The 13402-nt window shown below is 43.6% G+C and overlaps 1 protein-coding gene and 1 non-coding gene across 2 annotated transcripts in view; both read left to right on the top strand.

Moving 5' to 3' along the window:
• LOC144670292 (histone H2AX-like) overlaps positions 1 to 13402 on the top strand; it is a 297255-nt gene that overhangs the window by 112522 nt on the left and 171331 nt on the right. The window lies entirely within an intron of this gene.
• Positions 2668 to 2739, top strand: trnag-ucc (transfer RNA glycine (anticodon UCC)). The gene has a single exon. It is a non-coding gene; the product is annotated as a tRNA-Gly (tRNA).

The following is a 13402-nucleotide window of genomic DNA, read 5'->3' as shown; positions in this document are numbered from 1 at the left end:
GCCCTCATGGCCCTTCAGCAGAACTGAAGCATAGTTTCAACAAGGGAGAAATATAAATTGGTTTAAGGTGGGTGGGGGGGAAGAGACACATTGAGGGTGTGGTGTGAGCAGATAATCAAAAGATGTCAGAGACAAAAGGGTCAAAGAGGTGTTGAAGGTGGTGGTCTTTGTCTGAGAAAAGTGCTAATTAAGAATGCAAGACAGGATATTCAAAGTACAGCTCTAGTGGGGGTGGGGTGGAAAGACTAAAGGTTTTAGTTTTAGATTTAAAAATAATGGAAATTGGTGGGGAAAGAAGAATCTATATAAATTATTGAAAAAAAAGGCGGGTGGGGGGGGGAAGGAAACGGGGTGGGGATGGGGGGAGGGGGGTTTAAGATCTAAAGTTGTTGAATTCAATATTCAGCCCGGAAGGCTGTAAAGTGCCTAGTCGGAAGATGAGGTGCTGTTCCTCCAGTTTGCGTTGGGCTTCACTGGAACAATGCAGCAAGCCAAGGACAGACATGTGAGCAAGAGAACAGGGTGGAGTGTTAAAATGGCAAGCGACAGGGAGGTTTGGGTCTTTCTTGCGGACAGACCGCAGGTGTTCCGCAAAACGGTCGCCCAGTTTGCGTTTGGTCTCTCCAATGTAGAGGAGACCGCATTGGGAGCAACGAATGCAGTAGACTAAGTTAGGGGAAATGCAAGTGAAATGCTGCTTCACTTGAAAGGAGTGTTTGGGCCCTTGGACGGTGAGGAGAGAGGAAGTGAAGGGGCAGGTGTTGCATCTTCTGCGTGGGCATGGGGAGGTGCCATAAGTGGGGGTTGAGGAGTAGGGGGTGATGGAGGAGTGGACCAGGGTGTCCCGGAGGGAACGATCCCTACGGAATGCCGTCAAGGGGGGTGAAGGGAAGATGTGTTTGGTGGTGGCATCATGCTGGAGTTGGCGGAAATGGCGGAGGATGATCCTTTGAATGCGGAGGCTGGTGGGGTGATAAGTGAGGACAAGGGGGACCCTATCATGTTTCTGGGAAGGAGGAGAAGGCGTGAGGCAGGATGCGCGGGATATGGGCCGGACATCAGAACAGATGCGACGGAGGCGAAGGAACTGAGAGAATGGGATGGAGTCTTTACAGGAAGCGGGGTGTGAGGATTCTCTCAGTTCCTTCGCCTCCATCGCATCTGTTCTGATGACGCTACCTTCAAAAACAGCTCCTCTGACATGTCCTCCTTCTTCCTTAACCGAGGTTTTCCATCCACGGTCGTTGACAGGGCCCTCAACCGTGTCCGGCCCATATCCCGCGCATCCTCCCTCACGCCTTTTCTCAGACAAAGACCACCACCTTCAACACCTCTTTGACCCTTTTGTCTCTGACATCTTTTGATTATCTGCTCACACCACACCCTCAATGTGTCTCTTCCCCCCCACCCACCTTAAACCAATTTATATTTCTCCCTTGTTGAAACTATGCTTCAGTTCTGCTGAAGGGCCATGAGGGCTCGAAACGTTGACTGATCTCTTCTCCGCCGATGCTGCCAGACTTGCTGAGTTTTTCCAGGTAATTCTGTTTTTATTTTGTTTTGGATTTCCAGCATCCGCAGTAGCTTTTAGCTTTTTGTTTTTATTTGTGATCATCCAGCTCCGCCTCCTGCCTGTTCGAACTGATTTGTTTCCGAATTCTGGGCACCATTAGTGAACAGGGCGCTCGAAACAAATCTTACTCAATGGAACATCTTGTTTATCTATAGTTAGAAACCCGCATCTTTTAAATCCAGACCTGTCAGCAATATCCCCGCCTCATTCTAGTCGCTTCTACAACCAGACAAACAGTCTGCGTCATTTCTAGGACATCTTCTATTCCATTAACACACAACTCCCCTCCCAGAAGCATTGAGACTTTTACTAACCCCTCTTCCAGCTGAATTGGAGAATATAATGTGTTTGGGTTTGAGTTGTGACGCGGGGTTTGGCAAAGGTTGAGTTGGAGAGATTTGTAATCTACAAGGCAGTCAAGAGGTGTGAGGATCAGGCAGAGAAGGAGAACGAAGGTCACAAACACATCAGCCTCTAAACCAGTTAGTCTGCAGGTGTAAAAAATGAATGGGACTAAGAACAAGATAAAATCGGATCACGGGCCTGTAATTTAGTTTTTTGAGCGGGAATTCGAAAAGTTTTGCAAAGATTGAACCGGTCAGTGAAAGTGTCTGTCTAGAACTGGAAATGAATACCGGCTGAAATTTAAACGGTTGCTATTGAATTAGTGACAGCAAATCAATTATTTCAAGGGAAGTGTTGGTGTAGTTATTTCAGAGAGAACTTCATCATCCCTTCCAGGATAAGTTGCATTTTTTTATTGTTCGGAACTTTGTGGATATCTACATGGAGCCGTTGTAGTTGGTCACTATCTTTGTCTGTTTCACGGCCCGTTCCCCGGGCAGCAACAGACCTTTTCCTGTCTCGATGTGTCCACAGAAACAGCAGGAGCCAATTTATTGTGGACTGGTGCCCTCTGCTGGCTGCACATGAGACGTGCAAAGAGGTAACTTCTTTGGGGACATTTTCAATGTGTGAAACAACATAAACATGGTGAGAATTATTGCAAAACAGTTTATCAGTCAGACACAAGATGCCAAAGATATAGTGTGTTTCGCGGTAGTATAAATGCTGACTGTAATTTGAAGAAGTGTGCGATGGTGGTATAGTGGTGAGCATAGCTGCCTTCCAAGCAGTTGACCCGGGTTCGATTCCCGGCCATCGCAGTAGTGATTTATTTTCAGCCTTACCCGTGGTCAGACCACAATTCTCTACACTGGTTAAAATACGCGTTGGGATTCTTACAGTCCCACGCTCTGTAAGATTGGTCTTATCGGCAACTTTGTAAATAGGATCCGAGCCATTTGTTCACCGTGCAAGCTTGATGCTGAAATCGGGCTCGTCAAAGGCATCCTGCAGGGTAATGGCTACCCTGATCAGATCATTTCGCGCTATGTATCACACAAGCTCATGACCGGGCCTCAGACAGTCACTTTCCAACCTTAAGTATATTCTTTATCAGTATAAATTGTTGTCTTCCCCTTATATTGGTTTTCTTGCGAGTGTCCTGTTGAGTGCAGAAGGAAAAGCTTTGACATTTCTCTTTTATCAGCCACACTCAATAACATTGGCGTTAATGTTCAATTTGTAAACCTGTTTCAGCTCTGCCAGTTTGGCTCAATCTACGGTCCATTTTCTTTTTGATCTTGGAAAAACTCAGCAGGTCTGACAGCATCTGCGGAGGGGAATACAGTTGACGTTTCGAGTCCGTATGACTCTTCATCAGAACGCTCTGTATTCCCCTCCGCAGATGCTGTCAGAGCTGCTGAGTTTATCCAGGTATTTTTATTTTTGTCTAGATTTCCAGCATCTTCAGTATTTTGTTTTTTTCTTTTTGGTGTTTGTTGGTTGGTGAAATAAGCTGCTCTCTGATTGGTTACAAAAGCCACCCAATGAGATTCCGAACACTGACCTTTCAGAAGATAGGGGAAGGGTGAGTGCGGGAGGAATTCTTCATTCGTGGTGTCAGTGTGTGTAAGATTGTAGAAAGACCGGCGGTAGAGCCCACGACAAAGCCAAAGCCAAGTCTCGCTCCTCCCGGGCTGGACTGCAGCTCCCCGCGGGCCGTGTTCACAGGCTCCTGAGAAAGAGCAGCTATGCTGAGCGTGTGGCTGCTGGAGCGCTCCGCTCTTCCGATTGTAACATTCCCGGCCGCTTTCAGGGGACAGGATCAGAAATCAGCCGTTTCTCTCTGTCCCGATGAAGCCTGTGTGAAGGAGTCGGTTGGTAACCTATGTTATTGCGTTTCCAGTGAGCTGAGATTGGCTCTGTTTTAAATCGCTGCTTTGTTATCACCAGTTCCAGATAAGAGATTGACAAATTTACCCTGTTCCTAAAATAGCGCCAGGATTCTGTGACGCAGAATGCAATATTACAGCTCCTAAAGTGTCAGATTAAAATTGTTGCCTGGAAATTAAGGCGTTTGGCTCTTTTCTTCCCATCAAATTGGCGGGCTTTTCGAGTTTGAAAATATAAGCCAATCGGCACTTCCAATTCCTGTTACCTGGCTCTCCGATTGGTTGAAGATTTGGATTGAGAATGGACTGACCAATCAGAGCTAGAGCCTGTCTAAAGCCTCTCAAACCATTCACAATGATTATTTATAGAGGTTAAACTGATGGAATCTGTATCTTCCACCCCACCTGTACTTGAGTACTAAAATATACTTTTTTTTCCAACAGACAAATAATTGACGGAACCAGAATAAATGTGGTGTTTCCTCCAGCCAAGTTAGAATGAAGATTCCCGCCAGTTCCTCCCACACAGTCCGTACATTATCACTGACTGAGCGCAGAGACAGACAGGACATCAATTTCACAGTCTCAGACAGCAGAAATAGTTCCAGAGTCACACTTTCCATCCATCAATCAAACAGTGCAGGAGAGATGGACGTTGTTCCAATGTTACCTCGACTCAGTACCACAGGCGGGTAGTCCAAATTCTCACCCATGATCCAATTTGCACCAGGCCAATCCCATAATATTACAGCCTCAACTACAAACTAAATGTCAAATAAAACTGATGCATGTTTCCAGTTTCAAGTTTCCAGTCTTAACCTTAATAATGTACATTGAGATTCATGTTAAGCACTGGTCCAATATTTACACCCATCATTTGTTTATAAATTGCAGTATTAATTTCCACATTGTGTCCTGACACATACATTAGATGCAAATCCAAATCTCAATTACATTATCAGTTTGAGATATTCTGAAAGCGAGTATAACCTGAGATACAAACTCAGACTTTAGTTAAAACTCACCCTGATTAAGAAACTGAGATGTAATATTAATTTGATGAGTATGAATTGAGCTATAAACTCCATGCTAATTCTAAATCCTCACACAGTGTCAAATTAAAGATACTTTACCAATTCAGGACTGAGCCCCATTTTGCATTTGTGTGGAAATTCTGACTCAGAATCAGACTGAATGCCACATATCAAATCGTTTCGTACAAGCTGGAGTTACACTTGCGGACCAATCCAGGATCAGATTGAAGGATACATTATCTTTCACAACTGTGTTCACAGTGACAGAGATTTAATACTCAGCCAAAGCTGACACACACATTGTTTGCTTTAAACCTACAATATCAGTGGCCTGTTGTTCTGCTGGAAATGTATGTGGAATGAATCCAAACTTATAATTAGTCAAAGAGACTGAAGGTTATATAATGAATCCCACACTCACACAGAAGCAGAGAATAATTCTCAAGCACATTTTCAGTGCCAGATGCTGAAAGATACAGGCTGTTCACTGCACTCACTCACAATAGCTGAATCTGAGTGAAACTAAAGAAATATAACACACCAATTGTACCACTGAGAGATTTAGAAAGAGTCCAAGAATCATATAGAGTAACAGATGCTGATGGATACAAATGGAAGACCACACACTAACACACACACTGTAAATTCTACTTTCACATACAATACCAATGATTGGAAAACTCCAATTGAATCTCACAATGTTTTATAATACCAAAGATTGACAGATGTAAAATTAATCCCACTGACAGATACAGAATGATTCTCATGCACACAAACAAAACCAAGTGATGAAAGAAACATATGATTCCCACACTTATTTTACAATATCACAGATACAGAGTGCCATTGACAGATGTGTATTGAATACTACGCTCACACACGTTACGAGGGTCTGACATGTATGTAATAGATACAGAATGGATACTACACTCAAAATCCTGACTTGGAAATATATCACTGTAACTTCACTGTCACTGGGTCAAAAACCTGGAACTCCCTTCCGAATAGTACTGGGGATGTGCCTACACCACATGCACTGCAGAGGTTGAAGAAGGTAGCTCACCACCACCTTCTCAAGGGCAACTGAGGATGGACAATAACTGCTGGCCCAGCCAGCGAAGCCAACACCCCATGAATGAATGAAAAAAGGGCACCAAAGACTTCAAATTCAGAATGATTTCCACGTTCACATACAGTAGCACTGATGGATAGGATTAAACACACACACACACACACACACACACACCATTAAGAGATTCAGAATGAGTCCCAAACTCATTTGCCTTACCAGAAATTGATTGAGAACAAAACCCTTGCACACCTACAGTTCTACTTTAAAAAGTGTCCCAACGCTCATACAGTACCAGATAATGCAATGTGCCTTCTGAATATGACACAGGTATATTGTACCAGAGAATGACAGACACAGAATGACTGCAGCACTCACTTTCAGTAGCAGAAGTTGACTGATAGAGCAAAATTCTTCCACACATACAGTTCCACTGACAGTTTCACAATGTAACCCACGTCTCTCAGTATCAGAAAATGAAAGATAGGAATGGAATATAACACAAATGTAATGTACAAGAGAGCGACTGTTACAGAATAAATCCAAACACACTGGCAGTTACGCTGACAACGTCTCCACACTCTCATACAGTAACCAAGACTGACAGGTTCAGAATGTCTCTCAGTTTCACACAGTACCAGTGAGTGACATAGATAATAAATCCCACGTTCACAAAATGGGCCAAAAAAGGGCAGTGAAGAATGTATCTCACTCTCAAATACAAAACAACAATCTGACGGTTTCAGCACAACATTATAACTTCTGCTTGTTATAACAAAATATTATGAAATGTCATCTCCACCGTTAGTAATTCCAAATACCTCCCTTCGCCGTCCAATAAAATGTGAACGCTTCTTGTCTGTTCTGTCGCTCTCTGAGTGTGCTGACATCTACTGGCAAGAGCTGAGAAGTGCAACAGAGCTGAACTTTTTTATTAATTCAATGGATATGAGATTCGCTGGCTCGGCCAGCATTTATTGTCCATTCCAAAGTGACCTTGAGAAGGTGGTGGTGAGCTGCCTTCTTGGTCCGCTGCAGTCCCTGTGGTGTAGGTAGACCTACAGTGCTGTGAGGGAGGGAGTTCCAGGATTTTGATACAATGACATTAACTGTGTGTGTTGCAGAAACGGCTCAATATGAAGAATTAGTGATGGGATGTGATAGGGTGGACATAGAGGTGTCAACAATCAATTCAAAGAGAATTCGATATTACCTTGTTTTCCCACTGAGTCGGTAGAATTTGGAACCGGCTGTCATATTGAGCAGTCAAGACGATTAGCACAGCTGTATTTCAGGGAAAGCAAGATAAGCATAAGAGAGGGAATAGATTTCACGGTAAAAAGGTAATATTACATAAAGTAAACTGGGTTGAAGATGTTAGCAATAATGTACCAATGTGTCCAAATGGCCCAATGAAGCTTATTCTTGGTAGAATGAATACCGATTTTCAAAGTGCCTCAGATACTCATAGATACATAATGAGTCCCACACTCACATAGTGTACCAGAGACAGAGCAATGCAGAGTGAATCCTACACTCACACACATCCCCAGAGACTGACCAATACATAATGAATCCCGCACTCACATAGTTTTCCAGAGAGAACAATGCAGAGTAAATCCTACACTCACACACATCCCCAGAGACTGACCAATATATAATGAATCCCGCACTCACATAGTGTACCAGAGACAGAGCAATGCAGAGTGAATCCTACACTCACACATATCCCCAGAGACTGACGAATACATAATGAATCCCGCACTCACATAGTGTACCAGAGACAGAGCAATGCAGAGTGAATCACACATCCCCAGAGGCTGACAAATACATCATGAATCAGACACTCAAATCCTTTACCAGGGACAGAGCGATACAGAATGAATCCGGCACTTATACACATGGAATCTTAGAATAGTTACACCACAGAGAAAGCCCATTCGGCCCTTCGTGTCTCTGGTGGTTCTCTGCCAGGGAAACTCAACTGGTCCTGATCCCCAGCCCTATCACCATAATGTGGCAACTCTTTTCTCTTCAGGTTTGTGTCCAATTCGCCTTTGACAACTCCGAGTTTACCATGTCTCTTCCACACTCTCAAGCAGTGAATTGCAGATCCTAATGACTCACTGTGTAAAAATAGTTTTCCTCATGTCACCATTGGTTGTTTTGCCAAACACTTTAAATCTGTGCCTTCTGCCAACAGGAACAGTTTCTCGCTATCTACTCTGCCTTGGACACCTTGTAACCACAGCTCCCACAATCTACCCATGTAACTAAAGCCCTTCATCCTCACAACCATTATTATAAAGCTTTTCTGCACAGTCTCTAAAACTTTCCCAAATTTCCAAAAGTTTGGTGCCAGGAACTGAATTGATAATAGTGTCTGTGTCGGATCTGGATGTCATTCTTAAGGAAGGATGTGAAGGCATTGGAGACAGTACAGAGGAGATTCACAACAATGATTCCAAGATAAATGACTTGGATATAAATGTAGGGGGAATGATCAAGAAGTTTGCAGACAATACAAAAATTAACTGAGCAGTCGATAGCGAGGAGGATTTCTGTAGACTGCAGGAAGATATCAATGAACTGATCAGGTGGGCAGAAAAATGGCAAATGGAATTCAACCCAGAGAAGTGTGAAGTGATGTATTTTTTTTATTCATTCATGGGATGTGGGCGTCACTGGCTAGGCTAACATTTATTGCCCATCCCTAATTGCCATTGTTCAGAGGGCATTTAACAATCAACCACATTGCTGTGGGTCTGGAGTCTCATGTAAGGTCACAATACGTGGGAGGATACTGAGAGGTGTAGAGGAAGTGAGGGAGCTTGAAGTGAGTGTCCACAGATCCCTGAAGGTAGCAGGACAGGTTCATAAGGTGGTTAAGATGGTATATGGAATCCTTTCACTTATTAGCTGAGGCACAGAATATGAAAGCAGGGAGGTTATGCTGAAACTACGTAAAACATTAGTTAGGCCACAACTTGTGCAGTGTGCAGTTCTGGTCAACTCATTGTGGAAAGGATCCAATTGTAGTAGAGAGAGTCCAGAGATTTATGCGGGTGTTGCCAGGACTGGAAAATCGCAGCTATGAGGAAAGATTGGATGGGTTGGGGTTGTTCTCCTTGGAACACAGGAAGCAAAGGGAAGATTTGATTGAGATGCACAAAATTGTGAGGGGCCTGGATAGAGTGGATGGGAAGGGCCTATTTACTTTAGCAGAGATGTCAGTGACTAGGCGGCAAAAGCTTAAAGTGATTGGAAAGAATCGAGGGGAGACGAAGAAAATGTTTTTCACCCAGGAGGCTGTGGGGCTCTGGAACTCACTGCCTGAAAGGGTAGAAGAGGCAGAAACCCTCAGCTCATTTAAAAGGTGTCTGGATCTGCACCTGAAGTGCTGTAACCTGCAGGGCTTCGGACTAAATGCTGGAAAGTGGGGTTAGGCTGCGTAGCTTATTTTTTGGCTGGTGTAGATACGATGGGCCAAAAGGCCTCTTTCTGTGCCATAATGTTTCTATAATTCTATAAAGAATTGTAGCTATGGGGATACATGGGAGAGGTTGGGATTGTTTTCCCTGGAGAAAAGGCGGCTGGAAGGAGACTTGATAGATGTATTCAATATCCTGAGGCGTATGGACAGGGTAAATAATGAGAAATTGTTCCCACTCAATAGAACACTAAGAACTAGAAGGCACAGACTCAAAATAATTGGCAAAAGGATTAAATGTGATGTGAGATAGACTCATAATGTTTAATTTAAAATTTAATTTTTTTATCACCCAGAGGGTGGTTGGAGTCTGGAATGAACGTCCTCAAAGGTTGGTGGAGGCAGATTTGCTTGAGATATTCAAAAGGGAATTCAATTGCTACCTGAAAGGAAAGAACGTGCAAGGTTATGGGGACAAGGGAGGAGAGTGGGACTGGGTAGAAAGCTCTTTCAGAGAGCCAGTGCAGACTTGATAGGCTGAATGGCCTCCTTCAATACTGTGGAGAGAGACTGCAGAATGTTGCAGTACAGAGGGATCAAGATCTCCTTGTACATGAATCACAAGAAATTAATGTGCAGCTGCAGGAAGTAAATAGGAAGGCAAATGGAATGTTGGCCTTTATTCCCGTGGGGGGGGAGTCTGAAAGTAGGGAAGTCTTGCTACAGCTACACAGCATTGGTGAGACTACACTGAGAGTACTGTGTTATGTTGGAGTCTCCTTATTTAAAGAGGGATATAACTGCATAGGGGGCACTTCAGAGAAATTTGATTAGACTGACTCCTGAGATGAAGGAGTTGTCTCATGAGGAATGTTTAAGCAGTTTGGGCTGATCTGCATAGGAGATTTGAAGAATGAGAGGTGATCTCATTGAAACAAATAAGATTCTGAGGGTGTTTGACAGGGTAGATGTTGAGAGGGATGTTTCCATTTGTGGGGAAAATAGAACCAGAGGGCACAGTTTAAAAATAAACATCTCCCATTTAAGACAAAAATGGGAAGGAATTTCTTCTCTCAGAGCGTCCTTAATCTTTGTAATTCTCCACCTCAGAGAGCAGTGCATATATTCATGCTGAGTTAGACAGATTTTTCATCGGCAGGAGAGTCAAGGGTTATAGGGCAGGTGGGAGAGTGGGTTTGAGGCCACATTCAGATCAGCCATGGTCTTATTGAATGGTGAAGCTGGCCCGATGGGCTGAATGGCCTCCTCTTGCTTCTCTTTCTTATATTTTAATTTGTCAGTGTGGGATTGACCCTCTGTCTGTTAGTCTCTTTTGCTGTATTTCAGCGTGAAATTATCTCAGCCTTATCTGCATTTGAGTGTGGAATTGATTCTCTGTCCATCACTTACTGAATGTGAGTGTGTAATTTACATCTCTTTCAGTCTCTGTTACGGTTATGAGAGTGGAACTAACTCTCGAGCAGTCTATGATACAGTATTTGAGTGCGGAATTCACTCTTTGTCAGCCTCTAGCTGTCTGAGAATATGGAATAAACTCATGTCAGTCTCTGTTACTATATGTGAGCGTGGAATTATCTCTATCGCTCAGTCTTGGTTGCTGTGAGTGTGGAATTCTTTTTTCCAGTCTTTGTTCTGACATCTGAGAGTGGAGTTAAGACCTCTCAATTTCCATTAATATTTCAGTGTGGAATTAACTTACAACAACAGAGGCTGAGAGAAATTAAGAGAGTTAGTTCCACACTCTCATATTTGTCTGTCTGTGTTACTTTGTGTGAGTGAGGAATAAACAAACAATTTGTCAGGCTCTGTTACTGAGTGTGTGGAATTAACTCTCTATCAGCCAGTCTCTGTTATTGTGCCTGAGAATGTAGTTGAGGCAGGTTCAATTAAGGAATTCAAGAGAGAATTGGATTATTATCCAAAAAGGAAAAATGTGCAGGGCTATGTGGAAAAGGCGGCGAAGTGGCAAGAGGTAATTTGCTCCTTCAGAAGGCCAGCATAGACTATAATGGGCAGAATGGCCTCCGTCTGTGCTGTAATCATTCTATGATTCGACGAATTAACTCTCCGTCAATCTCTCTTACAATATATGAGTGTGGGTGGAATTAACACCATCTGTCACTCTCTGCTGTTACATGTGAATGTGAAATATACTTCCTGTTAGTCTCTGTTACGGTGCAAGAAACAGTAAATGACCTTATATCAGAAATGCTTGGGCCCTACTGTTCTCAAAAGTGCTCGCGGTTAAACCCACTGCCTTCTCCTCTCTCTACTCTCCAGTTCTAAAACAGCCAACAAGAACATACCTTCAAAGTAAGCGAGGATCGACTTCCACGTCCAACATCCATTCTGATTCAAAAGTGTTCTTCATTTGTCAGTTTGAGTTTCTGACCTTGGTTTGTGAGCAACACCTGCAACAATTCACTGACAACATATTGTGGATAGTGGCAATCTGAAATAAGGAGAGAAAATGCTAGAAATACACCGCACATCAGACAGCAAATGTGCAGAAAGAAAAGTTCACATTTCAGGTCACTGACAATCACCCTGCAATAAAACACTTACTAACATCTGCCCATGGTGGCTGCAGTTCCCACAATTCCCTGCATCCCAGAAACGGCTCTATCAAATGCACTGACTTCCCCGGCATTGAGAGTGTGCATGCTCCCCAGGGCCGGCCCCGGGTCATTCTGAGGTCGAACCTATCGGCCCATTTCACCAATATGCTTCTGTCCTTTTGAAGTTTAACACTATCCTCCTCACAGTTCACAATACCTCCAAGTTTCATGTCATCCGCAAATTTTGAAATGGTGCCCATACACCAAGCAGTCGGTCAACAAAATATATCAGGAAGAGCAGGGGATCTAATGCCGTCCCCCGGGTCCCCCGCCGCACGTCCGCCGGGCCCGGCGACTTTCATTCGGGCTGAGAGCCGCTGAGAATCAGTGTTACTGAGGCTGCGCTAGACCAAGCTCCTGGCGCATGCACGGCTAGACAGGATTTCCGTTGACGACCAGGTACGCATGCGCAGTGTGGCCATTCTGAACGAGACAGACCGTTGTATATCACCCAGAGCATTCTGGGAATTCTGTCTGCCATTTTAGCATAAACTGCAACGCGGGAGGAGGCGCCGAATAAATATCAACTTCACTATATTTTACATCCCAAAATTTCATATTCAGGTATTGATGGAGTGATAGTGAACGAGAGAAGAACATTCAGACTGTGCCCGCTCTTTGTGAGAAATGGGCTGCTCTCCACTGGTGTGTGTTTGCAGCAATTGCAGCTCGTGTTCTTGTGTGAATAAATGCAATTTGAGATATTTGTTGCCGATTGAAGTGTTTACAGGAAGCGAGATTCCAATGTTAATGCCTGCAAACTGAAATGATAAACCAGATAAGTTTGTGAGTAGCAGCAAATATTTCTCTTAGTGGGAAAGTAATTAACAGAGGATGGTTACTAATCCTACCGCCCACATAGTCATCTATGTTGTTTACATAAATGATGAATAATAGGGGACCCAGCACAGATCCCTGTGGTATGCCACTGGACACTGGCTTGCAATCACTAAAGCAGCCTTCTGTCATCACCCTGTCTCCTACAACGAAGCCAATTTTGAATCCACCTTATCAAATTACCCTGTATCCCATGTGCATTTGCCTTCTTTATAATTCTCCAATGTGGTACCTTGTTAAAGGCTTTGCTGAAATCCATAAAAACTATATCAACTTCACTACCCTCATCTACACACCTGGTCACCTCCTCAAAAATTCAATCAAATTTGTTAGGCATGACCTCCCTCTGACAAAGCCATGCTGAATATCCCTGATCAAAACTTTCCTCTCCAAGTGGAGATAGAGTTTCTCCTTCAGAATTTTCTCCAATAAATTCCCTAACACTGACATGAGACATACTGGCCTGCAGTTCCCTGGCTTATCTCTACAACCCTTCTTAAATAGAGGAACCACATTAGCTATTCTCCAGTCCTCTGGAACCTCCCCAGTGGCCAAGGATGAATGGGAACCGGTTTCCTTTGTC

The sequence above is a fragment of the Cetorhinus maximus genome, chromosome 31, assembly GCF_964194155.1.
Source record: "Cetorhinus maximus chromosome 31, sCetMax3.hap1.1, whole genome shotgun sequence".
Lineage (NCBI taxonomy): Eukaryota > Metazoa > Chordata > Chondrichthyes > Lamniformes > Cetorhinidae > Cetorhinus > Cetorhinus maximus.
Note: the sequence above shows the minus strand (reverse complement) of the source record. Positions and strands in the feature narration are given on the sequence as shown.